This window comes from Molothrus aeneus, chromosome 2 (genome assembly GCF_037042795.1).
Source record: "Molothrus aeneus isolate 106 chromosome 2, BPBGC_Maene_1.0, whole genome shotgun sequence".
NCBI classification, from domain to species: domain Eukaryota; kingdom Metazoa; phylum Chordata; class Aves; order Passeriformes; family Icteridae; genus Molothrus; species Molothrus aeneus.
In genome coordinates this window covers 75,015,235-75,039,201 of record NC_089647.1, presented here as the reverse complement: position 1 = coordinate 75,039,201, position 23,967 = coordinate 75,015,235, and the positions used below count along the sequence as shown (strand labels likewise).

The window sequence follows — 23,967 nt, the reverse complement described above, 5'->3', positions numbered from 1 at the left end:
AAACTGCACCTTCATGCAGAAGAAAAATTATGGATGCTGTGAAATTTTCAATGTTGGCTGCTGATTTTTCTTTTCCTCTCTCCAAATGAGAAATTACATCACAGTCGGTAAAATCCAGATACTGTTCCTTCAGGGAGAGTGTGCATAAGATACAATGCAGTTTGAGGTATTAAGGAGGTAACTTGGTGCTTTGGATCAGGATTTTTCTGAATCTCTCTCTCTCTGAAAACAGAACTATTGGTAGCAGACTGAAGGACTATTACAACTTTGCTGTAGAAGAAAATAGCGTGGTTTTAAGCTAAATTAACGCAAACTGAATGCCTAAAAAGTCTTACCTTAAAAATGCATTGTTTTTGAATGGTGGGGTAAATATTCTGAATCAAAACAGTAAAAACAAGTATTTCTATAATCATGTTAGACTCTCTTTCTAAAAAGAAATGGGCAACAGATGAGGATGACTTGTTAGTTGATAGAAAGGTATGAAAGTTAAAATGCTTTTCAACATCCAAAGCATCCAAGGATGGATTTAGACTGGAAATGCTTAGATTTCTTCTTACATATGCTGCTTATGGGCATATGAATAAAGACAAACAAAACATAATCTATTTAAAAAGACCAAAATGTAAGAAGCAAAATTAGTCTTGATGTCAAAGTTAAGTAATGTCCAACACTATTAGGGAGCCAAAAGCAATGGCAAATATTTCTTAAAAGGAAATAAATATTCTAATATTATCTTGTTCCTCAATTATCACTCTTCATAATACCAGCAGTTTTCAGGTGTTACCTTTGCTATTTATGTATCGTAAGAGCACTTACTGCTACTACAGTAGCAGCATGAACACAGATTTCTGTTCCAACAGCTCTTCATATGTGTTTGAACTGGAAAATTAGGTTACATTTGAGAAAAAAAATCTCTAAAGTATGCCTAGAGTTATGTTTGCTGCTTTTTATGAAAGCACTTATAATCTTGGATTAAAGTTGAAAACAACTTGAGGAAAAGAATGACGAAGGCCTATTAATCTGCATTTACACTTAGGCTATTCTAATGGATTGCTCTTTATAATACATTTCAAATAAAGAAACTACACAATGAAATGAAGCAGGAACACGCTGACAAATTAGATTTTCTGAACCCTTCATGCATTGTACAAGGACATATCTTTAAAGCAATATATCTTCCTGTTACGTCTTGCAAAGCCCATGCAGATCTAACTGAATATCAAGGCCACTATTTTTATAAAAACACTTCTAGTTAACCAGTTATGTTACTTACATAAATTCAATTTTTCATTGTAGAATAAGTGAATCTCTAAAATTCAAGCTTCTGTTTCACTATTAATCTGATAAATAAACTACTGATTTCCAGTTTCAGCCACAAGGACTTAAAAGTCTCATTCATGCTCAATTTAAAATCCTGGATTTAGGTGCTTTAGGGCAGCTTGCCACGATTACCTATCCTACCAACTACTGGTCTGTCTTTTTCTTACTGAAACGCATTTTCCTCTTGGCTCTCTGCCCAAATACTGTTAAGAAGCATTAGCTCCCTAGGCAGGCCTCATCCTTTTCCAGTTAAACAGAGTAAGAAGTGCTGATTCTACTATTTTACTGAAATTCTCACTATATTGCTCTTTATTTTATGGCTTGTCTCAGAATGCTCCCTGACCTAAGAACTTGCTGTTCATAAAGTGACGTGATTGCTCCTTTCACACAATTATAAAAGAACCCAATAACCCTGTTACTTTTACTTCCACTTCACTGATCTGAGCACTGTTTGAATGTAAATTTGATAAGCCAGTATTTTGTCAGAAAAGCTAGAAAGATAATATCGTTTTAGCCTCAAGGAAATGTTGTGATTTTTTTCAGGATTTCTTTATATGTGAAAATGGAATCTGGGAAGTGTAGTCAAGGCAATTCTCAAACATATTTTCTGTTTATTATCACTTACATGTTATTCTTGATTAATAATTCTAGAAAATAAAAGTGTAAATATTTTAATGCCAGGTGAGTTCTTCAGAATCAAAATCTTCAAAATGATGTGTCTTAGCTTTTGAACTAAATGGTGAAACTCATTCTGAATTAATTAAGGACAAAATGCTACTGCTGGTATACCTGCACCATTGCCTTTTTGCTACCACAGCCATGGGATGCCAGGTAATGTAGATAGTTTGGAAAGTGTGGTTCAAGATCCTGTTAGGTTTCAGGTGCTGATCTTCAGTAAGATATCCCAGATCCCTACAGACCTGAGATCTGCAATATAGCACCTCTCTTCACCCCTGTGATCCTACCTGCCCTATGAGAGCAGTTAAACCAGTCCTATCTTGGTACTGGGTAGAGCCACTGTTTGTACCCAGCATCTGTGTAGCTACAAGCACAACACAGGACTGTGCTACACTTGAAGGCATCAGTAAGAAAAGCTCGACACTCACACACACTCTCTCCATCCCCTAAACCTCCTCTGGGCTCTGACAAATAGGTGCATGCATCATGCAGGTTCAAAGAAGTTCAAAGAGTACTTCTCTCAGTCTTTCAAGGTAAGTGAAAACAAGCCAAGCTCCTCAACAGATCTGACTTGTCAGTTGACTGTGAGCAGATTTGCCTACCCTTGCTGATGTTCACCAGGACAAGCTATCCCACTGATTTCTCCTATCCAATCTGTTTTTTTTCAGGAAGAAACTTTGTAATTCTCTATCTTGTTTTCTTGTGATGGTCTCACTTGTCTAGCAAGAAATATCAGTATCTTGCACAGTGTTTCATATGACTAGACATCATAAAACCTACAAGGAAGAGGAAAAAAGCCTTATAAGAATGTAAATATGCCTTGAGGATGAATATTAAAAAAGTATGTTTCAGAGTAATTTTTGAAAGAAAGAATATTTTAAAAGAATGCTTACAAGTAAAAAAAAATTATAAAATTTATGGGCTAAGAATAGATGCCAGCCTGGTTTTATAGCTAGAAAATAAATTATTTAGAAAACATTAGTATATTTTGGAAAATATAGATGTATTTTTTTCTGACTTCCCTAAACATTAGATATGACAACAATTTAAAAATTGTTAGTTTATATAAAGATGTTTAACATTTATTACTACAATAATTGAGATGGAGACAAAATTAGTTCAAGGGAGGAAAGCAACATATTTTGCCAGAAGGAAGTTACTCATAAGTTCCTTAAGAATATTTTAAATAGTGATTTTGGCAATAAGAGCAGAAATACACTAAAGAATGTTTTTCAAGAAACAAGACAGGAAGATATGAATACTACAGAGTGAGATGTAAATCTTCAGGAATAACAGAATTAGGAAGAAAGGTAACACAATTAGGAAATTATGTTACTGAGAGGAATAGCAGAATACATGACCAAAATAGGTTTACTCGTGGAAGAGAGGATAACTGAAAAATGCATAATGAAGGCTACAGCATGCATATATAACTTGTCATACTATGTATTTGTAGAATTGAGGAAAAGTATTACTGCAACTTTGTAAAGAAGAATATTTAACCTTATCTAGAATACTCCATGCATAATTCATTATTTACAAAAAGAAAAAGATGAATGCAAGCTAGAATAAGTCTGAAGCAGTGCTACCTGGATGAAAGAAGAGTTTTCAGAAGAGAATTTTTACTTTCATTTACATTTAATCTGAAAATATGAAAGCCTTGTGAAGTTTATGGAACAAGTCCCCACGGATCCATTTCCAAGCACATTAAGGACAACAAGTGACTGTGAACAGCCGTCACAGATCTACAAAGAGCAAATTGCACTTGACCAACCTGATTGCTTTTTGTGAGGAGTTAACAGCCTCTGCAGATCCTGGAGCTGGTCAGGAGGAAACACTGGAAGAATTTTTTTTTATTTTAGTAGAGCTTTTGACAAAGTCTCCTTGTAGCCAAACTAGGCGGGCTGCAAGTGTAAACTGCAGGGTGGACGAAAAACCGCCTGTGCAAATTAGAATCAAAGTCTAGTTCAAAGTCTAGCAGGCAACCAGTTTTGGGTACTGTTTATCAAGAGTTGATTCTGAGGCTAATGACTCAGCTGAATGAATCAATGAATCTTTGTCAGTGATGTGAATGATTGTTCAGAACGAACCTCCAGTACATTAACAAATGGCAGGTGGGGGAAACCTGTGATTGCTTGAGGTCAGAGCTACTATTCAGAAAGAGAGATAGAGAAAGGGTCATCATAAACTCCATGAAATTCAACAAAGACAAATAACAAGCTTGTGCATCTTGGGGTGCAGCAACAACGTGCAACTGCAGCAATTCTGAAGATGGCTTCAGGGTCCTGGTAGATGATATGTTAACATGACAATGTCTGTTGTGCACTGGGTACCCTAAAAGTGGACACAGTGTTCCTTATGGTTGCAGAGTAGACGGAATAATTATTTTCCATACCTGATGCCATGCAACCCATATTCTCCTTAGTATACCTGAAGAGCCTGTTCTGGCAGGTTACAACATAGTCTTTGTGTTATTTCAGACAATCTTATTAATAAAAAAATGCATGCACACAGACACAAAATAAGAACTGTGTGCTAGGGCCACAGGAGAGCGACACAGGGCTGGGAAGGGACTTAGCCAATCTGCTCTGGAAGGACTACTACGAAAATGGACAGGAGCCTGTCTATGAGCTACTTACTCTTCAGAACCTTAGACCATTAGAGTAAACAGCAGATTACCTAGAGAAGTGTAAGAGCAGGGGAAATGTGCAGCAATACTTTTCTTCAACACTTTCCCAACTGTGAGAAATGTACTTGTGTTTCTTGCCAACTTTATGCCCAACAATATAATTGAATGTCAATAGCTTTTCCTTGTACAATAAAATATGATGACCCACAATGACCTGGCTATTGTCTCCATCTATTACAGAGATCTCCAGCATCTCCTTTGACCTCAATCAATCATTTCCTTTCAATGTTGAATACTTTTACTCTATTTAATAATTCTGTTTGCATGGAAGTCTGTATTTCTAATGATCTTTTTCCAAGCACCTTTGCACACTTACAAGATCTTTAGGGGTGGTTTTCTGGTGGTTTTTTTTTTTGTTGGTTTTGTTGTTTTGGCTTTGAGTTTTTTTGGTGGTGTTGAGGTTTGGTTTTTTTAGTTTTGTTTTTTTTTTTTTTCATGTGGCTTGTTTTTTGCTTTTTCTTCACTTAGATTATGAGCAGAATTGAATGAAATGTTCAAGATGACAGCAAAACATTTGTTTGGATACTGGTATAGTGATGCTTCTTTTTGACTGGCCATTCTTAAAAATCCCATAGGTTATGTCCTTTTAACAGCTGTTGAGAAGTGAGATTTAATAACTGTCCTCTAAGAAACTCTTTCCTGACTAATATCTAATCTATAGATCATCATTGTGTGCATTCTTATTGCTACATAATGCTATAAGTAAAATATAGATTAATTAGGTTTATTTTAATTCCATCACCCTTCATTTGAAAGGACTGATAATCACTTTAGTTTTATCTGCCTTCTGCTATCTTTTTTTTTTTTTTTATTTTGGTCAATCATAGAGAGGTTAAAGAGCACAAGTTTCATAAGTTTCAGCCTTTTAAGGTCACATCTAAACAGCAATTTTCCATTACTTTCCATGGGAGTTGCCATCTCCCACTACTCTGGAACTGTGGAACTATAAGCAGAAGAGTATACAATTCCTATTAGTTTTTAACAGCACTTTCTGCTAGCATGTAAAGTTAAGGCAGTTCCTTCTACTGCCATCGCAAGAAAAGAAAAACAGTAAAATTATATAAAAAGCAAAGTAATGTAACCATGAACTGGTGTTCTGGCATCACTCAACTGCAATTCAAATTTTCTCGCTTTTGGCTGTATTTCCCTCTGGCATGTTTTTCAAAAGTGTGTAGAGAAATATTCCAAAACAGAACCTAACCAAGAAGTAGTAAAACAATAATATACCTAATTCTAAATAAAAAATTATTAATCTTTTATTTCCTGCTTCCTTCATAGAATCATTGAGTGGTCTGTGTTGGGAAAGACCTTAAAGATCATTCTGTTCTAACCACCTAGCCATAGGCAGGGACACTGTCCACTAGACCACATTGCTCAGAGCCCCATCCAATCTGGCCTTGTACACTGCCAGGGATGGGGCATCCAAACTCATTCTTTGCTCTTTTTCATCACTTGGGCCACCTGAAGCTGGTACTCCCTGTTTATCAGTCAGTAGAAATAAATGAGCTTACAGCTCATCAAGGAGTTTGACCATACCCACAGGTGAGCCAGGAGCATTGTGTTCTTGCAGCGACAGAGTATTTGCAAAATTATTTTCTTAGCCTGCAAGACTGATTTATTTACAAAGGAAATTTCTTGAGTCAGCTGCATCTCATCTTACTGATGATGGCCATGTCATCTCTCCTCGATCCCAGCAGAGTACTCTGTTCCACTACATCAACTCCCAGGAACACAGGAGAATAAAGCTGAGTATCTGTTTACGTACCAGTCTCCTTAATCTTTCTAAAAAACTACTTATAGTTCAGATTTCCTAATGCTCTGCTGCCCCTGAATACAGCCTCCCAGTCTCAAGGCAATGTTGCTGCATTAACTATATTCAGCTGTATTTTGTGATTTTGTGTCATCCCTGACTTCAGCTCTCCTTATGTAAATATTGTCCGTAAGATACTTTCACTTATTTAAACAAAATTCAAACAAAAGATAATCTTGTTACTGAGAAAGAAAAACATTTCAAAGCAGATTTTTTTTGATAACAGGTATTTTTACTGCTGAAAACCTGAACACTGTTAGCACACATAGCTTTTAAATCAAATCTCTGCTTCAACACAGAGTGATATTTGAATGGATTCCTTTTAATGAAATAAGACTTAGAAACATATGAGTTTAGTTAATCAGCCCTCTATAGGAACACGTGTAGAAATGATCATTTTCAAATGGATAAACATAGGAATTAATAACTTTGACATATTAAATTATGGAAAATAATAACATTCCCCCTCAAATACATAAATATTCAATTCTTCCCCCATCCTCTCACTCTTTGGAAAGGGAAGTACTGCTGCAGTTGCTACCTTATCCAAGTAACTTATTTTCTGAATTAAAAGTGTACCTGAATTTATTGCCACAAAACAGTGGTTGTTGGAAAAATATTTCTCAAACATCTCTCAGTCTAAAGGGATGGGAAATGTCTTATCAATCCTGAGATTAGTTTGCTTGAGGTTGACAAGTTTGTTTGATTGTTGCTTCCAATTATAAGTCTTGAACCATAATTATATCTTATACAATAACCATCTTATATGTCTGGCTGGCATTGGCTCTCCCAGACATGGGGGAAGCTTCTGGCAGCTTCTCACAGAACCCACCCCTGTAGCCCCATCCCCGCCCCCGCCAAAAACTGGCCATGGAAACCCAATACAGCATCTTTTGGTTCTCTTCCACAAGGTTTATATATATATGTGCATCCATCACTGTCGTTTCTCTGCAGTTAATGGGGATAACTTATTTGCTTTTAGAAGTTCCTGACTGTCTCTCCTACCTACAAAAACATAGCTGACAACTTACACAAAATGAGTAATTTAAATGGATTAGAGATTAGATGAACTGAAGCATAGCGCTCACTTCTAGAAAAGAGGAGAAAAATATGTCTTTTTGAACACATGCTAGTGTGCATTTGAATAATTCCTAACTGTTTCAGGCCCCAAGTAATCACTTCCACAGATAATATGGATCTCTGCTGATCTTACTCATATTTGAACCAGTGATTTTTCCTATGTAAAACAACATAAAAGTTTTGGATTCAGTTGCTCTGTTGAAGTTGTTCCCATGTTTATCACTGCTGAAACATTATTCTGAATTTTCACCAACCTCTCCTGTAGTGACTTAGACTGGCAAGAATCTAGTTTAAACGATTCAAGAACCTATTTTTAAGTACAAGCTACCAGGATCAAGGTCTTAGATTGTTTTTCACATTAACCTTCCTAATTATGACTCAATTAATTCAGAATATCAAATTCAAATATTAATGCACTGAATTTAGTTTGGCCTGAAGAATAAAAAGAATTATTCTTCATTATGTCACTAGAGTTTAGCAATAACTTCTAATGAACAATTTATTTGATTAATTTAATCCTTTTCTCTGGTCATGAAGGCTGCATACTCTTCTCAAAGTCCAGCTACAACAATCAAGTCTCAGCTACAGAAAGTTCATAATACATTTTTTGTAGTGTTATGAAAGATTTATGATTGATTTGATATTTCAGTATTTCTGTTTTCAACAAATTTTAACTAGAAATTTACATTATATTTTATAAGTAAAGGAAATAGCTTGTGAAAAATTAAAATTGCAGTGTCACCTTTTCTGGAAATAATGTGTAGCATTTGTACACAATTCAGAAATTGCATTACACTTCTTTGCAGTTCAGTTGCAGCAATAGTTCAAAGTGAGAAATATCTAGTTAGAAAAAAATATTTCTGGCTTTGTCTTTTTTTAAAAGAAACTTAATAGTTACTACAAATACCATTATGCTTCCAATTATTAGCAATATGAAATAAACGTGATAATGGCAAGCAATTACCTTGCTCCAATAACATAAAATGACCTGTTTCCTTTCATTCTTCCAAAGAATACAGAGACTTTTTTTCCCTCAGGGTAATTAGAAAATGTATCACAAAGACACAGAAATTCATAATCAGACTTCTGAAAACTATTTTATCATGGAAGTGTAGCAATAAATTGTATTTAAAAAATGAACAGTATTCAGTGGCAGTATCAAAAAGAACTCTCATTCTTCCCCATTGCATTGTACAGAGAACTTAAGACTAAATTTCATGTAGAGTGTTCACAGGTTTCTTTTTTTTTAATATTTGCAGTCTTTGGGAACTCAGTTCCCATTTTTTGGTAGATCAAAAAATGCCAGCACAATCAGTATCAATATCTAGCAAGTGTTGAATCTCAGTAGGAAGGTACTGACAAATTTCTGGACAGTTAAATAAAATCATCAAGTCTTCATAAAGGACATCGATCAGAAGATGCCTTGATCACAATGTGCAGGACTTTCTAGCAGCTAATAAGTAAAAAAAAAAAAAAGGAAAAGAAAAACAAATGTGTATGACAGCTTTCAAAAAATATATGCAACATCATAAAATGGTAAATATTTTGACAATTTTAATAGAGTGCTATATTTTATGAATAAACATCTTCAAATTTTCTCACTTTTCTCAAAATGAAACACTGGCCAACTGAAAACATTTAATATATCTGAAAACACAAAGTAAAAATAAAAATCTCTCAACTCTCTGCGCTATTTACTTGTGCTATTGGATTATAATCAATGGCATATTTACTAGCAACACTCTAATGCACTCTAGAGTACAAAATCACACCTATATAGGGACACAATCTCTCTATTTTGTGTGCTCCATAAATAGAGTACCTAAACGTAGAAGGTGTTGACAAATTAGTTGTTGAGTCTCTGTTTCCACATTACAAATTGAATTACATCTATCTAAATTTCAAATTATTTCCATGGGTAAATCCCTCCATGACACCTACTTTTCTAGGGCAAAAAGGTCACCTTTCAAGGACATGGAGTAGCACTTGCTACACCAGGAATGTGGTGGCCAGTCAAAACTCAGTTCTTTTATCTGCACTAATTTTTAGGGTCTCTTTTAGCCCTCTGAAATCTGTGATATATATGGAATTGGATAACATTTATTTTAATATTTGAATAGTCACTAGAATTTACCAACGTACATATATACAGGTTCATATGCATATACATACACCAATACACATAAATATACACTCACGTATACACTAACATTGCATAATTTTTTCTTCTAAAGATTATAGCTGTTTTCAGGTAAAGGCACATTTTTCTGGGAAAGCCATGCCCCCATCTGAAGCCGAATCTGAAAACGTGCAGGAAAGGCCACAAGGACTTCTCAAGGTCTATCAACAGGTCTAGCAAATGAAAAAGTGTGGGCCTGCTCCCAAATGAGAATGGGTACCTCGTGACACAGGACATGGCAAAGGCTGAGGTGTTCAACACCTTCCTAACCTTGACAAGGTGATCTTGGTAAGACCAGCCTTCATTAATCCCTGCCCTGAGACTTATTGGAACAAGGAAGATTAAAGGTTGGTGGAGAAGGATCAAGCCAGGAGACATTTATACTGAATGGACAGAGACCATTCCTATCTGGATGGGATGCAGCCATGGGTGCAGAGGGAGATGGCTGCCACCATTCAAAAAATCTCTCAAATATTTTTTTAAGGTTAGGGCAATATAGGGGGGTTTCTGAAGTGTGGAAGAAAGCAAATGTCACTTTTATCTTCAGGAAGCGGAAGATGGAAGACCCAGGGAACTGCCAGTCTCACCTCAGTATCTGGGCAGGTGATAAAGCAAATCATCTTGAAAGCCATGTCTAAACACAGGAAGACCAAGAAAATGACTGGCTATAGTAAGCATAGATTTATGGAAGGGAAAGCATGCTTGATAAAATCAATAACTTTCTACAGTGAAAGTACTAGAACTCTGGATGAAGGAAGAACAGTGATGAATTTTATCTTGACTTCAGCAAAGACATGACCTGGATGATGGGACAGACTGCACCCTTTGGAAATTTGCAGATTACACAAAGCAAAGATGATTATCTGGAAGACCAGACGGTTGGGCTACCATCCAGAGGGACTTCAAAAGGATGAAGAAATGGACTAACAGGAACCTCATGAAGTTCATCAAAGAGAAGTAAAGTCCTGTATATGGGGAAGAATAACCCTACGTGCCAGTATGGACTGGGGCTGACTGGCCAGAAGCTTTTCAGACAAGGACCTGAGAGACAAGAAGTTGAATAAGAACTAGCAGTGTGCCACTGCAGCCAAAAAAAAAAAAAAAAAAAAATCCCAACAGCTTCCCAGAGCATTATTATGAGTGTTGCCAGTAAGTTGAAGGAAAATGACCTTGCCCTCTGCTCAGCCCTGGTGAGTCCACACCTGGAGTGCTAGGTTGAGTTCTGATTATCCAGGTCAAGAGGAACATGGAAACACAAGAGGGAGTACAGCAAACGCCCACAAAGATGATTAAGGGATCGGAGCATCTGTCATATGAGGAGAGGCTGAGTGCCACAACTGTTTAATGGGAGAAGGAAGGTTCAGGGTGATCTTCTCAGTGTGGATTTGACAGGAGTAAAGAAGACTGAGCCAAGCACTTTTCAGCAGTGTCCAATTGTAGAACAAGAGGCAAAGAAAACTGATATATTTTATTTAAATGGTAAAAAAACCTTTTACTGAAAGGGCGATTGGAAGAAGTTACCCAGAGAGGTTGTGGAGACTCCAACCTTGACATTATCCAAAGCCCAGCTGGACTACATCCTTGGCAACTTGTTCTTGTTGACTGTTTTGAAGCAGATGAGTTGGACTAGATGGTCTTTAGGGACTTTGTCCAACCTCAGCCATTCTGAAATTCTGTAATATATTGAAGCCTTCTTTAATTTAATGCAGGGAATTGCTGCTGCCACCAGAAGTATGGTTTCTCTGGCTTGACATTTTCGCCAGCAAAAAAAGAACCTTACATCTTAAAACAGAGTTCCTAGCACATGCTTATATGCACAGTAATGTGTATTTTTTTTTTCTGTGTGTCAACATGAGTCATCATCTGAATCAAATCTAACAATATTTTTTGTATAAAAGTTTCTAAAAGTTAGTGGTTTTCATGACCTAGGACTATCAGAACTTTAAAAAGTGTTTAACAAAATCATGGTAATTTTCAACAGAAATAACTCAAAATTTCATTTTGAACAAACTTTAAAATATTTTCTGCATCTCTGAATTGTTGCAATTTTTTCAAAGATGCATACTAATCATTTCTTATTTCATTATAACTCAAGGCTATTTTTTCTCCTTGTTAATCAAATATGCCCTGATCTAAAGCAGCAATCCTAACTAGCACTTTTAAACCTAATTATATTATTTTAATGGGATTCGATATATAGATGCTTCAGTAATTTAGTGCAATTTGCTCAGCTTGGTTACGAAAAAAAAGAAAGAAACAAAGCTTACTTTTCAATTTCATTATGCTGTCTTGAAAAGAAAAAATAAAGAACGATCAAATTTATATACAGTCTTGTTACAACTGAATATGTTAATTACTTTTTATCAAAACAAGTTGATGTTACTAGGAAACAGAGTGACAAAGGCCACAGGTGGTAATGAAAGAAGGATGCTTTATCAGAAGTGACTAATACTGCTTGAGTTGCCAAAGTAACCAGATTGTCTCCTAAAAATGTATGCTTTGACATTCGCTTATCAATGCTACTGAAATGCAGGTCTTATCATGACTGCATAGCAAATTTCATTTCCATATAAGTGATGAATATGCAGATTCTTCCATTATTTGAACATCCCATTTATTTCTTTTTCATGCACAGAAGAAAAGAAATGTTTCTTGTGGGTAGATTTCACCCCTTGAAAGGGATAGGCAGTGGCTTCCCTGATTTCTCTTTTGAACAGTTTTGCTTTTGGGTCTTGGGTGATTAAGCAGTAGTTTTGCTTTGCATTGAGGGGCTTCTCTCAGTTTCTCTTTCCTTTACCAATTTCTTTTTGCTGTATTTTTATACATCTCATTGCCTCTTTCAGCCACATACTGCTACCTAGATATCAGAAAACATTGTGAATGTGATGTTTCACAGAGAATCAAAGACTTTTGTTGCATATTTTTTTTTAATATCTGTATTGCCATAAAATCTCAGAAAATTGTTTGGATCTGAGTCACTAGAGTCTTTGTTATACCTTTAGTTGCCATTTTCATCTGTGCAGTAAAGACAAATGTACATTTTTCTTAGCTTTCTCCTACAATATTATAGCAAATTATTCTTGTTCTATATGTTATCACAACATCTACACTACTGCACACAGGGCTCTAAAAAGGGAAAATGCCTTTTTGTCAGTCCCTTAAAGCAAAACCAGGCTACAAGAAATGCTCTGGCAGCAGTATGGTACTTTATAATAATTTATTTCTCTATTGACTCATTTTGTATCTGCAGCTGGTCAGTAGATCCCCGACCAGGAAGTGCAGCATTTGTGCAGGGACTCGTGGAGTAGGAGAGAGACCATGGCACCACATGGCCAAAGTACAGGTGTAGTGGTAAAGAAGCACAAGAAAATAATCAAAACAGAAGGGCAGGACTCTCATGTTCAGTGCATGAGATTTGACAGATCTGAGCAGCATAAAGCCAACTATTTTGACTTGCTAAAGTTCTGTTCTTGGCACATATGTAAATGACTACCAATTGAAAGAGTAGAAAATCAAATCCTACTTCCTTTGTTGATACAAAACAAAAATATGACTTTCTCATCTTTGGAAATTGGCCATGAAAAATGTCTTTACAATTTTCAGCAACACAGGCACACAGTATCATCTTGGGAATAAGCGACTTCCAATAGTTCAGAGCAGAAAATCAGAATGGTTCTCAGCTGTTGCATACTGCAGGTTGTTCTCAGAAAAAGGTATGATTTAATCAGAAATTAAACCAATGAGTAATGGAGCCACCAAGAAAAACAGTTGAAATTCCAGGTAAGGCGTTTTCTGTTAAATAAATAAATACTTTTCTCTGTGCAGTAGAGATTGTTTAAAGGGATAAGTTTTATCTTTCATTTCGGACATCTAGAAATTAAATATCCACATTTGGTGTTTGGATACATACAACAATGAATAAAACTAGACTTCTCCAGAAGGAAATTTGTTTGACCCCCACAGATACCTATCTCAGGATGAGATTAATTACTCTCTGGAAATACCTCTTCCTTGACTTTAAAGGGAAGCTGGGAGTTGAAGCTTGGATATTAAAATTATAGTTGCTTAAATTATGGTGCGAAGTTATTCATGGTGACTGCAAGATACAAGACTGTTCAAACAACTGGCACTTGATGTGAATGCAAAAGCACTGAGCTGAAACAGTCTATAGTATGTCATTATCACAGAATGTAAACATTAATCTTGAGACAAAATTTATTATATATTAAAAAGTTTGAGAGCAATTTGAATTATGAATGGCTGAAACAGTGAGCCTTTTGTACAAAAACCTTGTATCAGTACCATCCAAATTTTAAAAGCAGTATCAAAATGTTAGAAAAGAGATATATTTTTCCCTAAGAAATCTGTCAGTTTTTGAAGACTTTAGTCAGAATGTGATCTGAAAACCTTATTGCTTCATTACCACTTTGATATAGTCCTATTGAATGCAGTGTCAATGCACCTACTTAGAGAACACATGGCTCCTCAGCCATTTTGTTTTCATTCAATTCAGAAAGGTTAGTCAAAGGCTGAAATTGAACTTGCAGGTCAAGCCCCTGTCTTCTTCATGAAAAATCATGAGCAGACTGAAGGTGCCACAGAACAGGTAGGATATTAGCTCTCCCTGTGCTGATGTACTAGTAGTAGTAAATATTCAGTCAAGCATTAGTAAAGATCTCAGGCTTTCCATTCATCCCCATTCCATGTATCAATATTACTAACTTTTGGAAAAAAACAAAGGAAAACAGACTGAACAATTGCAATTAATTCTTCTGGAATTCCTTCTCTCTCCTCCAACTGCTGTGTGCTATACAAAATCCAACTTATTTATATGATTATTTTTATTATAGTTCAGATCCAATTAGAATTCTTTTGACAGAAGGTTAATACAATGTTATAAGCTTTAATATTCTTCTTGAATAGTTAATTCCTTAGTTAATGCTTTACAGTTAAGTTACTGGTCAAGAATGCACCAGAATCCAGAATATTTTTGATTCCTACATGTTGTCCTATCTGAAAATCCTGACTGTGACTCACAATAGGCTCCCAAGAGGGCCACTTAAATCAGCAAAACTGATTAGATTGGAAGCCTTAGTCTACTGAAATAATTCAGAAAAGCTACTCTACCTGAATATTCTACTGAGGGAATTTTGTTAACTGAAAATTGTTTCAAGGGATTTCATCCCTTTCATGTGCAGGCAATTTTTTTCCTTACAGTGCCTGCAAGTAATGGATCACTGCAAAATTTATGTTTACTATGAATTACAAACTTTAAACCCAATACATTATAAAACTACCACATCAACGTTTCTGATTCAGAACACAAATGCATGCAAAATGTAAATACAAACTTGTATGTATACAATGGTCTGGGGATAATATGCCTGGCTTCTTTGAGCTATCACACAATATCCAGTGTTAGCAGTTAAAGCATTAAGTTTGCATGTCAATTGAAATATATAGAGAAAAAGAGTTTTATAATGCTTTTATAATGCTAGAAGAGATGAAAGATAACAGGACTTGGATTGCACAAGAAATAGAGGCAGACTACTGGAGTCAGTATTACAAAAGTTCTTATTCAGTTCCTTTTTATTGTTGTTGCTGTGAATACCACTGCAAGTGAAGAATATTAATATTTCAAAGGGAATAAGCAAAAACCAGATTCTGGCTGAATAGTACTAGTCTTTCACTGCAAGACCTCATGTTTAACCAGACTACAAGTGTACTGTACCTTACAGACTTTCCTCTTCTGCCTTACATTGTTTTTGTTATTAAATAATAATAGTTCCCTAAAGTACCCAGTGGAACAAGGGTGGTCATGTTGTTAAACATGCAGTGAGATGCACTCCTTGCACTACTTTCTAAAGTATTAGCCTAGACAAAAAATTTTACTCTCAGTCAGTGACAAGTCAAGGGCAAAAGAAATAAAAGTGCAGATCCTTTCAGTCTAATGTCCCGTCCTCTCAAGTCATTTAGCTCCATGTTATCATATGGCCTATTTGAAGCCTCACAGTTTTCTATAATAGTGATCCTTCATTGGCTAATGTGGAGTGAAAATGTTACTGTACTTGTTCTCAAGCATCTTACTGTGCTGTCACTAAGACAAACCAAACCACACGAACAAAAAAAAAAAAAACCACACAGACTTTCACAGTAACAAATGCATTATTCCCATCTGCTTCACATGCATTATTATGTTGTCTGAAAATTTTCCAATGCCTTGGGAATTTGCTTAAAAGAATATGTGAATAGCTAAAAAGTGTGTTAGTCTCTCCATTTGGATACAAATTCAAAGTCCCACCCAAAAAGCCCACATAGCTACACTACTTAGTTCTTATTAACACATACTTCTACCATGAAACAATCACAGTAAAGTTTAAATATCACTGATTTATGAGGTCAAAGGTTTGGGCATTCTAATCAATCCCAAGTCCATCCTGAGGTGAGACTGTGGCTTACTGTCTTTTGCAAGAAGAAGAATGGTATCTGGGGTAGACAAGAAGTGCTCTTTGTGACAATGAATTCTCTCTGAGAACCAAACTCATCACTCTCGTCTGTCTCCCATTTCTCAGTGTTTGTGCCTTCACTGAAAGATTTTTTGTCTAATCTGCTCATGAATTCTTACTCCAATGCTTCAACTGCCCTAGTATTAGAAAATTTTTGATTCTGAATGCCTATTTAATTTCCTTCTTGTAAACTTTGAGAACTTATTTGAATTTATTAAATAATTTTTTATATATTTGAAGATTATTCTCTTAACTAAGAAACATAAGTTTCCTTCACTTTTTCTCAGAGGTGTCATAATTCTTATTGCTCTGTATGGTCTATCTCCAATTGCTCTTTCTTGTACTCAAGTCTGGACAAAATTTCCCTGCCTCACAACACAAGGGAGATATATATATATAGATATATATATAGATATATATATATATATCTTTCCAAAAGAAGGAAAGCTTCTGTGCATCCATCTCACCATATAATTTGGGAATTTTTTGGCAATATCATGACATTTTGACTTTTGACTTTTATTATATACAAAAAAAAATCTTTACCTTTAAAATGGTACACAATCAACCTTTCCCTAGCCCATACTTACACTACTCTTTCTCCTAGATTTCCTTTTCTCATTTATATTCCTCCTCTTTTCCCCCCAGTCACTTCTTTTAACATTTCAGTCTTTTCCTTTCATGTCAAAGGTTCAACTGTGTACAGGTTAGTATCATTGGAAAGTTGAATAAGTATTGCTCCTATTGTCTCATCCAAATCAATACCATGAATATTAAATAACACCAGACACAGTACAGACGCTGCAGAACCCTTCCAACACATTCATACAAACCACCACCGAAGTGCTGATAACGACTCATTGAGAATGACTTTCCAATCAAGGTTATGTATAGCCAGATAACAGAGCTGATAAGCAGTAAATAAACAAAAATAGGATAAAAGCCCAGAATGGACCTCATGTGACGCAGACTGTGTTGTAAGTTTATAATTGCATGCAGCTTGACAGCACTGTTGTATATATATGTTAAGGGAACATGAACAGAGAAAGAATCTTTCTTATTCAGAACACTAGTCAGTCTTAGAGCATGAAAAATTATTTTCCAAGACTCTCTTATTAGCAACATCATGCATTATACAACAGCACTGCTTGTTCAAACTGTTTTTCTGATAAGAAACACTGCATTTTAAAAAGCAACCTCTATTTTAATATTTAATACCACAGCATATCTAGATCTCCAAAAGTAGAAAGCTATTTAGGCAAGTAGAGCACTTCGTGTAATGTTAAAAGCATTTCTGGCATTTTATGTTATCTACTTTTTAATGACTGTATTTTCCTAACATTAAAAATGAATTAATATCTTTCCTTAAGTAGTCTGCTGAATGCTGAAAGAGTAAATCTGACAGGGTTACTCATACCTTGCCTGTACTGTAGAGACCTACACATCAGTTTGTTTTCCATACTGTTGAAAGAAAACTGGTTTGCTTCAAAACTCAGCATCTCCAAAGCTCATCATAGATATGCCTGGGCACCAAGGAGGAAAACATACACTAATTACCTTCAAATTTCTTTAAACTCAAATGTCAAATGCTAAGTCACCACTGCTCTTGCTGGCATTCAAATCCAGTGAGGAATGAGCTGTATCCATTCTTCAAAATTGCATGTGGTCTAAACCTTGCAGCAAAGAAACCCTCAGAGTTGTGCAGTGAAGTCCTAGGAAAACTATCAAAACCACCAAAACAAAGATCAAGTGTCTCTTTATTTTATCCTCATCTCTAACATAAGTGACTTCACTTTCTGTGTTTCTACCTTCCTTTTCCTGAGGTTTTTGTCTGCCTCTTACAAGTACATTTTTTATTGATATAAAACAGAAGCAAAAATGACCATTCATAGAACTCCTACGGTAAAACAGGAATTCTGGGAGTATAATAAAATATTTTGTACTGTATTTATGTGGTTTCCTATTTTTTCATTTCTTCTCCTCATATTCACTTCAAGTTATATATTGAGATCTGAAAACAGCCTTCATTCCAAGCTGCTAATGGCCCTGTGTCTTATCAGCTTTTTTATCTTTACACCCTCCAGTTCTTACTGGTAAGAAGGTAAAAGAAACTGAAGCCTATATATCTCAAATGTCCAATTTTGCAGTGTTTTGTTAGACAAAAGTCAACATTACTCCAACATTCTCTAAAAATTAGAAGGATTGTGTCAGACAACTTATCTAAAAGCTATTGTAAGAAATAGTTCTCAATGACAAGGAATGTGAGAAAAAATATGGGACACGCTATCAGAGCCAAATCAATAGTAAGGAAAGAAATTCCCTGACACTTTTTTTACATATTGGGAAGATCATGCTGCTGTCTCATAATTTCTGACTGACTTCCTAATTTTCTTAAGAAACCTATAATCAACTATAGCTGATGTTACAAAACCCCATACCAGTATTTTTTCATCAACTTTACATTCTGTTCTGCAAATTATGGCAGTGTTTAATGGGAAAGAAATGCTCCACTGATGCCACTATATTAAGCTATTCCCTAAACTAGAACTGAAAACAGAACAGATGCAGTAGCAACAAAAACTGTGCAAAATAATTGCAGAACCCTGCCTCAAATCAATACCTAAGGATTCCAACACAGATCTGCTTGCCTTTTCCTCTTCTGAGACCACATGTGTTCACACCAGAGAAAGAAGAGAAAATCTTCCCTGACCTTGGTATGCAAGGTGCTAATAGCTGTGCAGCAGTTAAGGCCTCAGTCAAAAGCCTGATTGTTCCAATGTTCTGTAACCCACATAAAGCAGCTTTCTTCAAAATGCCTAATGCCACAGATTCAGAGAGTCTAACTCTATTATTCTGCTTATTTCTTAAAATGTATGCACAACAATAGAATTAATGAGCGTTTTTGTACAGGTACAAAGAATTTCCCATTTTCATTTGTATTTACAGACCTACAGCTCACTGTGTAAACCCAAAATGTAAGAGACAAAAGGGTTTTATGGTGTATAAATGGCAAGACCACTTATAGCACCTATTCTTGGAGTGAATATTCTTTGTAGGCATATTATAGGGTCTTTGAAAATGTTGTCCCCCATTATACTGAAAAGAAGCTTTATTTTAATGGTTATATATTGATTTTCTTCTAGAAGCAATAAGTTCCTTCACACACATGATCTGTTATTCTCATGTATGCTGACATTTCTAATGCAGTATATTAAATAAAGCACATCCTACCCACTGGAATTACTTTCTGGAAGCAATGACAAGTATTTCACAGTATTTCACAAACTTCCTCAAAACCATCTACATCAGCTTCTAAGAAAAGCAGATATTACTTGCAGTTTTCCAGACTTACAAACAGTGCTTCATTATCTTGACCTAGTAGTCTACAGAAACTTTCCCATAAGGGAAAGCAACTACTTCTCATACTAGAAGCATCACTATAATTAGACCCCTACTGAGCTGTCCTTAGCCCAAGGCTCAGTCAAGAAATTATATCTGGAAAACAGCATTTGATTAGGATAAACTTATAAATTCATTATGCAGGTCTCCTAGCTATCATTTAATGTGGATAATTCAAACTCCTTTTCATAAGTTATTTAATGAGACAATAAGTATCCATGGGACAGGTTATTAGAAGTTCCCAGTAATACATTTGAGCTGGTATATGTCATATATATGCCTCGGCTCTGTGTTCAAAAATAGGTGTTTGAAGATAGACTAGGAATTAAAAGCCATCAGAGAGCATGAATATCTGTGTAACTGTAGCAACAAGGTTAATTTAAATAATGGAGTGGTACCTGAGTGATTCATGTAAAAATCAAATGTAAAGGACTAAGATTTCCTTCCAAGTATAATCCTTCCATCCTTAAAAATAAAAAGGATGACTTTCTGCCTGTGACAGACTCGCTACCAACGTTCTCAAGAAAATTTAAATTAGCACTAATAAGGAACAAATCTCAAGTGATTCAGAAAACTGTTAGGGCTTAATTCTGCATCTCAGAAACCGTGAGGCATATCCTGTTGGAGCAATTTCTGAGGCACCATACATGGGCCTGCATTGATTCATCTTTCTGATGTCAAAGAAAAGCAGCAGTGAAGGCTGCTTCCCTACCACCTAGGATAACTCATCCTAGTTATTCAAGATGTAGGTGTGGAAAGAAAAGGATTTATATTGCTCCTTATCAAGGCTGCTTCCCCTCCCACTCTGCAGCAAACATCTCTGTCACTATGTACTCCTTCCTGAATTCCATCCCATAGTTCTGACGTGAAGATGGGCACTAGAAGACAGCCCTCTCCAGTGGCCTTGCCACTCAGGTATTTGGCATAGCTTCTGACAGCAGGGAATTCCCTGCCAGCACAATCAGAACTACAACAACACTCTTTGAGGACCCATACTGCTTGACTTCTCCTGGATGGTGACATTCCCACGGCATTTGTGCTCCTCTAGTAACACATTTGTCAGTCTGAACCCTTGGATGGACTGGAAGGGGGCGTTTTTCACAGTGGTTGAGGGGTGTTCATGCCTGGGAATCTGGTTTCAACTTGCTGCACTGCAGCAGCCCCACTGTGAGAGAGGAGAGCAGGCAGGTCTGGCAGCTCTGTTTCGAACATTTGTGTTATTCCTACCACTCACTGATAATAGTGCAAGCAGATGGGAAGCCCTATATTGGTAGGTTTCTGCAACTTTATGCAAATCAAGACTAAAAAAATACAGTCTCAGGGTTAGGAAGGTCTTGCTGCCAGGAAAATATAGCTTCTGCAGCAGCACCTATGGAAAAAATGGAGTTAGGAGTGGCAAAGGGCAACCTTTGTTCCCATGGGCAAGTTGCATGAAGCAACACCTTGAGGTAGAGAACTGAATATAGAGGTGTGATGGCCCCCCTGCCACAGGACAGCTCTGGATAGACCTAATTTTTCATCACTTATGTAGCCAGAACCTAAAAGATTAGATGAAATAGTTTTTGTTCAAACATTTTTTTTCCCTTTTGTGCTGGATCGCAAATCAAATGAGTGGTTTTATTTTTATGTGATTCTGACTGAGATTTTACTCTACCTGGAAACACAGCAAAGAGCACGACAAGAAGTTAGTCATACCTCCCCTTGTACAAAAAGGATGAGTGACAACAGCAACACAATCAAAGGAGTGGTAAAACTCCCTGCCCAAGAGTCAGATCGAGTCTGTCTTCCCCTTACTGATCTTCATTTTTCCAAGTGTTCCAAGAAGCCCTGGTGAAAACGAATTTACTTGGCTTCTCTGCCTGCCACTACTACAAGATCCCTTTCCTCATGGTCCTCACACATGATGAAAGTGTAAAAGGCTTGCACGGTGCCTTTCACCTCCTCCCACTGTGAGCAACAACATGGCAGCATCCTGGATTTAGGAGACAGTGAGAAGTTTTACATATGTAAACAGTCACTTCCCACTTATGTGATATACAATTGTTATTCAGAAAACAGCCAAGGACACAGAATCTGAAAGTAACTATAATTCTACCATGCAAGCACCATAACTTTATACTGTGAAGTTACCTTTAAAAATATGATTGGAGTATTATGTTTCCATGTTATTCTCTTGCCAGAACACAATAAATTCTTGTCAAGCCTGCTAAGATTGGAGGATTTTATTCAGCTAAAGCTTAAATCAGTCTGACTTATGCAAAATTTGAGAGGGATGAGAAAGGTGCCCTTTGCCATATCTCACTGGTACCTCATACACCTTGAGATCAATGTGCCTTTCAATATTCATTGTGTCAGGCTTTATTCTAAATCTCCACAGGTGCAGCAGGCAGTGGGAGTGAGAGTAGGCACAGTACTGTTCCACGTACCTTCAGCTTGGAAAATTAAGTTAGAGATGATTTGTCCATTACCATTTGCAGACCTGCAATTGGGGCTATTTTTGGTTCTAAGTATTTCTGTGCTCAGGCAATTGTCTTCCCTTTGCTATTAGCCTTTACTCTGCTTGATCATGCAGTCTGTCTTTTGGTACCTTCCTGTTGCTTTCTTGGCCTCACAAGTTTTGATAGGCTTTTATGGGCAGAAAGGTCTCATCATGCCTTCAAAATGTGAAATCCACATCTGCTAACTATTGGGGGAGGGAGGTCCAGACAAAATGGATAGCTGTAATTGCATGGAGAAGCTTTATTCTTTCAAATCCCAACTAGATGGCTTTGTGACATGTAGCGTGCACAGTCTGCACCTGAAATTTTAATTAACTGCATAGGGAACAATCAGTCACTAATGCATGTGATGAAATGGTCTCACTTAAAAAAAAATGTATTGCAAGTGAAAAATAAGGTTCACTTTTACCATGAATAATCCCTTTCTTTCATCTGGAAACCCTGCTTAATGCCTTTCCTGAAAAAAAACCCAAAAAAATTCATTAAAAACTCTGATGCTCTGTCTGCTTTCTGTATGCTGTACAATTTCTGAAGGATTTTTCCAAGGATGATGAGGGACAAGATCCTTGTTAAAGAACACTTTGAATCTCATCCAACAAAGATGACAATAAATCTTCAAACCATTTCTGACCATATGTCACAACTCCTGAAGGGAAATGAAGGCTTTTACAGCTTTTAAATAATCGTTGGCAATGACAGCTGCTAAGGCACCCTCCTCCCTGCTCTTTCTTTTCTCACAAACGGGAAGGGAAAGTTGTGCTTTCATTTACTCTGCTCCCAGAGTCACACGTCATGACCTGGGTTACTGTAAACTAAACATTCAAAACAACATGAAAGGTCTACTTAATGTGTGCAAATTGAGAAACCTGTTATCCACAGAGCTCATGCAGTTTTCAAAATAAAGATACTGCCTTACATTCCTAAACCATGGCACTTTTCAAGGGCAAACTGCATTTACTTTTGTGTTTCTAGTACTAAATCAGCCCCAGACACAGAGAAATAAGTAATTTTGTTAACCTCTGTATAGAAAACTTGCAAGGACTGAGTCCTATAAATTACTGTATTTACCATACTTAATAGTATGATTTTTACATCCATTTTCTCCTGTTGAAAGGCTCAGATTAGTAAATCAAGAGTGTAAAGCAGGACCTGAATTTTAAGGAAACAGTAGTCCTTGTGACCTCAATAGAACATTTGTCTCCTTGCAGAGAATCTTGTGAGTTATGCAGATCAGTCTAGCAAGCCTGAGAGAGGGATGCTTTGAAACAGAATGCATTTATCCATGGGCACATTTTCTTATATCACAGGTTTCTAGATATAAGAAAAAAGCATGCACTGCATTTTAAAATATTTGTAGTGGCAAACAGTGTATGCAAGTGTCCCCAGCTGGACTGGTCGGTATTCAGATACTGGAGATGGGTGGTTTCCAGAAACTGAAGAATTCCTCAGTACTGAAATGCAATATTTATTGCATTTTACTTGCCTTAAAACTACAGAGGGAATCCAAATACAAAGTGCATTCTGTGTCCAACCATATAATTTAGTTTTTTGATATTTCTTGAAGAAGTCTTAGTCTACAAATCAGTTAATTAATTTCATAAACACACACATCTTTTTCTCAGTATGTGTAATAATATATGTGACATTCATGACTAATCTAATGACAATGTTCTAAATATTCTTTATCACATTTATCTGTCTCCAACATCAAGTTTTAAAAAGCCCAGAAAAACTAAAAACCAAAGCCCACAATACCTTGCTCTACTTTTTAAAATCTTACTTGACACCAGGCTTATTTTTATCATAAT

General features: G+C 36.2%; 1 protein-coding gene across 1 annotated transcript in view; it reads right to left on the bottom strand.

The window, feature by feature from the left end:
* GPC6 (glypican 6) overlaps positions 1–23,967 on the bottom strand; it is a 721,607-nt gene that overhangs the window by 542,806 nt on the left and 154,834 nt on the right. The gene's annotated exons all lie outside the window — the stretch shown is intronic.